At 34.7% G+C, this 7,915-nt stretch overlaps 1 long non-coding RNA gene across 1 annotated transcript; it reads left to right on the forward strand.

Moving 5' to 3' along the window:
* The first annotated feature begins 4,720 nt into the window (after positions 1–4,720).
* On the forward strand, positions 4,721–7,511 carry LOC131062709 (uncharacterized). The gene is made up of 3 exons (XR_009110935.2): positions 4,721–4,997; positions 5,133–5,228; positions 7,235–7,511. It is a non-coding gene; the product is annotated as an uncharacterized LOC131062709 (long non-coding RNA).
* The last annotated feature ends 404 nt before the right edge of the window (positions 7,512–7,915 follow it).

Genomic DNA, 7,915 nt, shown 5'->3' on the forward strand with positions numbered 1-7,915 from the left:
ACACACTTTAGGAGGTTACCTAAAGTTGTGTAGGCAATAATGATTGAAGACAAGTTGTTTTGACCGAGACTGAGATGATACATTTGTATTTTCAACAAGCAAATTACTTCACAATGGAAGAAATCATGAATTAGTTTTACTTTTTGGCATTGTTGTCAAAGGGGGAGAAGACTAATTAGTGAAGATTAATAGGTGAAGATGGGAGAAGACTAATGACTGGGGGATAATTCAAGGATAAAAGGAGAAGATTATCAACAATCCAAATTTGAATCAATTGAAATAAAATCAAGTTGGTATTGTCATTAAAAGTTGGTTTTGCCATCAATGCCAAAGGGGGAGATTGTTAGCATTTCACAAAGGGATATTGTTGGCATTCCAGTAGGTTTGTTGGTACGAGGATATTGAGAAGATTGTTGAAGATTATGGATATATATGATTCAGTATGATGTTACCATATCTTAATGAGTATATTTTGATAAGTATAAAGATGTCGGTAAGTGACACAAAAAGAATGAAAATGAAGGGGAGTAATGAGTTATTCAATGGGAAACTATTATCGAGTAAGACAATGATGAGATTTTGTTGTTTTGATTATTTTGATATCCTATATAATGAGTATTCAAAGACTGAACATGAAGGAGAAAAGATTTCATTCAATAGATGAATATAGGTTTGATACTGTTCTATGTTACCAAGCAAAGAATCTAGTTGGTAAACCCTAAGGTTATCGATATCGGTTAAAGAAGGAACAATATCTACCGAGTAAAGGTTCAGTATTTACCGAGTAACAACCGAGTAATAACAGAATGCATTGGATGGATAAAATCATTATTAAATGAAAGATGCTAATGAGCTGGTGATGTATATATGATTGGTATGTCATGCAAGAAGTTTGTTGAAGATCTACATCAACAAAAAATACAAGAGTTAGATCTACAGTGCAGATTCATCGTTCATAACCTAGTACAAGTTCCAAGGCAAGATAAAATGTTTTCAGATCGAAGGATACAATGAACCTAGTCAAGTTTGAAGATCTAATGGCTAAGATTGATCATGGGAAATTTGATCAAGGAGATTAAGCAGTTAGGAATTGTTTATAAATAAGAAATTGTTGATGAACAATAGATGTGGGCAAATAGAAGAACAGTGATACTACAACAGTAATCATCGAGCATAGAAGATTGAATATCTGATTAAAGAATAGATTGAGAAGCCCGACAAGGAGCAAGATAAGTCTTATGACAAGATTATTTTGAGCACATAGAGTCTGCTTTAGCATTTCAGATTTGAAGTTTCAGATATATCTTATACTGTTATTTATTTTGTAAGTGACAGGAAATATCTTAACCGAGTGGACCTAACAGACTTATTTGTAAATCCTCTAGCAAGGTAACATTCTGAATGAGTGTTTGAATCCTTTGACAAGGTCACTTCTAACAAAGTGCAAGATTCTAACAAATCTGAGGGAAATCCCTTAACCGGGTCACATCTAGCAATGTGTTTATGTAATTTGTAACACAATTGGCTTTTAACCGAGCATACTCTAGAAGGGTATATTTCTTAGTGGGTCTAAAATCCCACATTGGTTTTTCCCTATTTGGGTTTCCACGTTAAATCTGGTGTTAAATGTGTTATGATGTTTTAAGTGTATCTATTTATGAGTTTGAATGATTTACAATCATAGTTGTATATCAGTAAAGGCTACCGAGGTTGAATCTGATGTATACAATGATTATTGAGTTTTTATGATTCACCCCCCCCCCCCTCTCATCTTACTAACACTTGGTATCTAGTTGAGTGTTTCTCTGTAGGATGTGAGGTATTTGTGATTTAGATGGTTGTGCAACTACTTCTTTTTCTTTACTAGATGCTCACTCAAGACCAAAAGCTCTCTTCTTTGATCTAGTGTTAGCAGCAACTGGAGTATCATCTGCATTCATTCCACAAAACTCCTCTCCCTTCCAATTTAGCAGAGTAGTGGCGTGTGTATGTTGCTCTTGCTTTTGTGGAGTTTCATCATTAGGTGAGTTAAGTTTTGTACTTGTAGTACTCAAACTAGTCGTGGCACTTTGCACCATTAAACATTGATTGATAACACCATTTGCACATCTATCTTGGTCATGAGGCTGACCACAAGGAAAACACCATTCATAATCACCAGCAAGATTATTTTGATCAGGTACAAGGTCTTTCATTGTACTGATAGGTGCTAGATTATATGTTTGAAACGGACTCTGATTTACATTATGTCTTGGACCTTGAAAAGATTGATTTGAAACCTGATTTTGTTGCTGATAAGGGGGCCTGTTATGAGATTGTTGCTTTTCCAAGTTCACTAGCTTGTTGCCAAAAGTTTGAAGTGGGATTTTAATTTATTGTAGCCCTTGAGATGAGCCTAAAGTAGCAACTTCTTGAATTACAATAGCCTAAGTAGTTGCTAGTAATGTTGGCAGCACTGGCAAGGGTGGGAGTGATGGGATTTGCAAAGGCATATTGGGCTGAATGTCAGAAAATATGATCATAGGAAGTCTAGGAGCAATTTTCCCGACCTGAATTAAGTTGTTCTCTACTTTAATGGATATCTCATATGCATTAGGTAATAAAACTCATCCCATTGATTGGATCATCACTTCTATATCACTATTTAGGGATCTTAGGTAGCAGAGAAAAGCATATTCAGTAGATGATTTAATAGTGGTGAGAATTTTATTCCAAGTCCTTTGAAAATGAAAAATCTACTCTTGAGGGGCCCTTTTAACAGTTGTAAGTTGCCCAAAATAGGATAGATGATCAGACTTGTCCTTGAACTAATCATATAGCTTTTTCCCTAAATCATCCCATGTTGCAATTGAGGCAACTGCCAAGCCTCTAAACCATTGTAAAGCCTTACCTTTAATTGAAGTAGCAAGTAATCTCAAGGATACATTTTCCTGAGTGATATGATGTACTCCACAAAGAGAGGCTCTATCACTAATATGCTCTATGGGAGTGGTAGGATCTTCACCAGTATAGAATGACAGAATTTTAAGTGCAAGTACTGTAATATCATCATGCACTATAAGATTTAAGGGGCTACCTCCATTGAATGGCACCAAAGGAAAATGTCTAGCCATAGGAACAATTAGAGGTGGGTTAACCTAGGATGGAAAGATGGGTAAAACAACAAATAAAACAATAGGACCTGCTGGCCTAAAACTGGGTGGTGTTCACTACACTCTTTTGGATTTCTCAGGAGTTCTCTTTGTAACTCTCCCTCTCCTTTTCAGACAAGAAAGTTGTATGTATTCAAAAGATGAAGAGTTGCTTCTTGTTTTCACTCTTCTCATAAGCTGTAAATATGCACTATGTCTACTCACAAAAAATCAGATTCATGAAATGTGCTTAAAATCACCTTCTAAAAGGCTTGAAATTTGTTGGTTGCACATCAAAACCAACAACATGTTGAAAATCCTTCAACTCTCTTGACGACAGTCCCACCAGGCGTTCCAAAAACTGTTATCTCCTAGAAATGCACCCTCAGTAAAGTTTGAAAAATAAAACCTTTTGGAGAAGCATAGGATCAATTCAAGGTTGCAAGTCACCTACGACTGAACTAAAACTCTGGATAAGGCCGACTCCTAGCTAGTTATCACCTACACAACTAAAATTACCAAGAAAAGGGAGAAGGATAACTTGGAAAGTAAAACCTACTACAATAATTAAATTTAAAAAAAAAAGTGATACACTAAACTACAAGTTATGATACTCAGAAAAACCAGACACTTGAATACTAAGATGACAGAAATGAAATTACACGACTCATTATAAACATCAACATGCACAAGTATTTCACAAGAAGGTCTGAATGAAATTTTCTCACACAAGGAAAGAAAACTTCATGAAGTTGAGCTCACATCGCTTATTCAAACATAAAATGTAACCTGCACATAACAATTTCACAGAAAATGCATGAAGATAATGACACAAAATTATAAAGAAGGCATTCAAACTTCACTAATACCTTGATCAATCACATGAAATACACAATTTTGTAAATGATAAGAAGGTAAAAATACTCTGATATTTGTCTCCAAGGTAGCTTCTATAAATATCAAATTATATGAATTACAAAATATGTCAAAAATTGGATAAATGACTGTCAAAAGTCACTAAGGTCAAAATCTGCATCATTAAGAACCGCTTCAAAATGAGCTACAAATATGAATAAATAGACGAAACCTCCTCTCCCTCAAAAATCAACCAAGAAGATAGGAACCATAAACCGATTGAGGTTGGATTCAACAAATATCCCTAGAATCTAACCACTAGATCTTATTCAAAAGTACTCCAAAAGGGTGAAAAAGTCAAACATGACTTAATCAAACCATAAATTCCTCTAAAAATACTCAAAGAAGGTAAAGAAACCTATATTGTCTCCAACGGAACACTATATTCTCTCCTTTTGTTGGCAACTTACTCATAACCATCCTATGTGCCCTCATTTTCATTAAAGATTAACAAAATGAGTTGAATGTTTATAATGACACCTCTCAATTCATTTGATGTACAATGAATGCTCATGCAAAAATAAAGGAAACCACTCTTATTCGAATGACAAGGAAAATAATGATAATGGTGAAAACACCACAGGGCATGTTATATTCAAAGTGGTTTACAACTTTGTCTCATAAAACACTAATGCAAATAAAATGCCTCGGCTTTACATCTAGAGAGACAAGTTCACGGAACATCTAATTCACTGTTTGTAGAAAAAAATAAAATGCCACCAAAAACAAATGGTCGACATTTTCCTTAGGGCATAAACAACCCTAAAATAAAACCTAAATGCCAAGAGATGAAACATCTCATTTGCACTCAAGCTTCTCGAGGAAGCTGTAGGCTGATAAGAATGTGAAACCCTATTTCCATCCTGCTCACGGTCGCCATTATGAGGGTTTCTAAAGCTTTCTTTGACAGAAGCCTTGATGTATTTTTCTTTCACCATCGGGCCGCTACAGGTAAGATAGATCTGCACCAATTTGATACTTATTGTGCTTTTTAACTTAGAACATTGTGCATACTTGTTGCTTTGTCTATAATTACTTTGAAACAAAGAAAAAATCACCCATTTCCCTTTTCTTTTTAACTGTCAGCCAACCTAGGATCTGAGCAAACTCGAGGGTATCCTGAAGCTTTGACAAGGGTTTTTTGTTGCATTTTCCAGAAAACTCTCGGCCTTTGCAAAATTGGTATGCTTCTAACAAAGTTATAAGCTCAAATCCTAGCTTCCTTGGCTAACAATCGATGAAATCATGTTTTCTTACTTCCTGTGTAACTGTAAATGAACTTGTGCTCGCTCCTCTTCTTTGCAAATTAATTTTTCTTAGTACGTGTTGCAAAAAAAAAAAGGTTTTCTGGAGCTTCTTTGTCTTAAACAGGTCAGGAAGATGAACCTCATTATGCACCTCACTTTTGTTTGTATTGGGTCAAGCTCTTGATCATCGACAAAAAATAAAACTTTATTTGATCCTTTATTCACTGGGAATGTTTCTTGGATGCTTCTTAGATGAATATTTCACACTATGTTTTCTGAGAAGACTATTCTCTTGAGTACTTTCCGTGAGGATAATTTTAAACTCCTAATTTCTTCTGGTTGTACATACTGTATTTTTCTGAGCATTCGGTTGATGTCTGATTATTATACAAAGTGTCTTCATGCTTATATTATTACTCGAAATGTCAAGTAATCCTTTACATTCGTGAACCGATTCATGATTTTTGATGGCTTGCTCTTGGCCAACATAGGGTTTCGCAAACCCTAGCCGACAAACCCTGCATATGGCCGCCATTATGAAATCTTGGGGTTCTAAAGATGCACTCTCACTGCTTTGCATATATAGCCGTATTTGATAGAGAACGTCTTCTATAGGGTCTTCAGCACTGTGATTTGATTGTCATAATCTTGCGGACTACACTGTTGTATTCTTTCATTTCTTTGGTGTAATTTAGGATTGCAAACTCTACCCTACTTTAGTGGGTATTCTATATGCCACGGGTTTTCCAATGAGATGCACTAGTATTTTACCATAATAATGACCAATACTAAAACTCGCTAGCATACTGTGTGAGAAAGTGATTTTGTTCTCTTATTCTCTGAAGGAATGTTGATCTTGTAACAGTGGCTTTGAATTCTTTGTATTTTCTTATTTAACACGAACATTTTCCATTGCTCCATCATCAGGAAGACTGCTATAACATCGAATATATATTTGAGGTAGCAACAAAAATTTCCTTTGATGATTTCCTTTTCTTTTGTAATAAGTCAATTTTTTGCCATGCCCTGCTCTCTGTTTTGCACAAAAGTTATTTTAGCTTCTCCATATATCTTGACTGGACTTTTCAGTCATGCTCCTTTAAATGTTATACCACTTTTTTCTTCAATATTGTTATCACTATGTGCCATTAATGACAAATCCCCCTGGCTAAGATTATGGATTGTCAAGGTATTCATAATTTTTATCTCATATCTTCTCTATTGTTAATGACACAAATCATTAAATTTTGCAATAAATCTGAGCCTCACATATGCTTCTTTTTTACAGCGATTTCGCTTCCTTTCTTGATTCTTCAATTGTTATATTTAATAGTGACTGCCAAATGGTAATTTTTTTTGACTGTACATATTGACTGATTTTCTTCAACTACTTCACTGGGCTGCTGTTCAAACCAATAAGTTCTAATTCTAACAAAATTTCATGGATACCCCCTTGTCCACTCAAGAATTCACTGATCTGTTCTTTTTTCATCAATGCTTTGATAGTGGCATGTCATTATACTGCCTTAATTTATCATTGTTTATACCGCTCACTAGTTACTCCATGAAAGGCATGAATACTTTGAGACCATTTAAGTCCAGAGTTTCTGCCAAATGAATCCTTTGATGGTGAATACAAAAAACCAACACCAAATATCCTTTCTCTTTCAAATGTAATTATTCATTTGGTAGGACTCTCGACTTAAAATACCTTAGGGAAAAATGTAGTTACTGTACCTTTCATTTGCATGCTGGGCTCAACCCTTTTGGGAGCCACATTTTACCCCACATGCTGATACTCAAAATGATTAGACCATACCTTTACTTTTTTTATGCACATTGAGATCAACTGACATATGTATAAGCACATGATCATGTAGCGTATAACCAGTCATTGCTTAGATCCTTAAAGATATAACATCATTTTTATGGCTAATGCAGGAATCTAGGCACTTGGAAGGGCTCGGGACGTATAGAAACAATCAGCCTTAGACCACCATTAAAGACACCTAACCAGACATCTAGGCAATGACTGGTTACCCTCTTTACATGCTTATGCCTTTATTTTACTTATTTCGTATATTTATTGTTCTTCTTTTGTTTCAAATAAGTAAAGGCCAGTCTCATGGCTTGTGTGAGACTACATGTATATTTTTGTATTTAATGAATAAATATTACATTATTTTTCAGAAAATATTGCGCAAATCTTTCTATTTTATGTTTATTTTTCGTAAAAAAAAATGATTTTCTTGAACTCTGTAATCTTAATCTTTAAATATAATTGTATTTTATAATGGTGGATACAATGTAAGGGTTTTAAAATGAACCTTTTTTATTGACAACATTATGGTTCTACCTGATTGAGCCTGAAAGTGAAAATCTAGTAACATCTTTGCTGGTGGTTGTTTGGTTTTTTCTTTTTGGTTTTGTTTCTAGTCTATGTTTGGGTTTACTTTGGTGTCCATTCTTTGTCTAGTTTCTAGAATGTTTTGGTAGTTTTTTTATGTCTAGGAGTGCATTCCTCATTTGCCCTAGGTGTTGTTGTTCAATGTATATGTAAAGGCTCGAGCCTATTCTTCTTTTATTAATCAAAACATATCTACATGCATTGTATTGTAATAT

This window comes from Cryptomeria japonica, chromosome 3, assembly GCF_030272615.1.
Source record: "Cryptomeria japonica chromosome 3, Sugi_1.0, whole genome shotgun sequence".
Classification (NCBI taxonomy): Eukaryota; Viridiplantae; Streptophyta; class Pinopsida; order Cupressales; family Cupressaceae; genus Cryptomeria; species Cryptomeria japonica.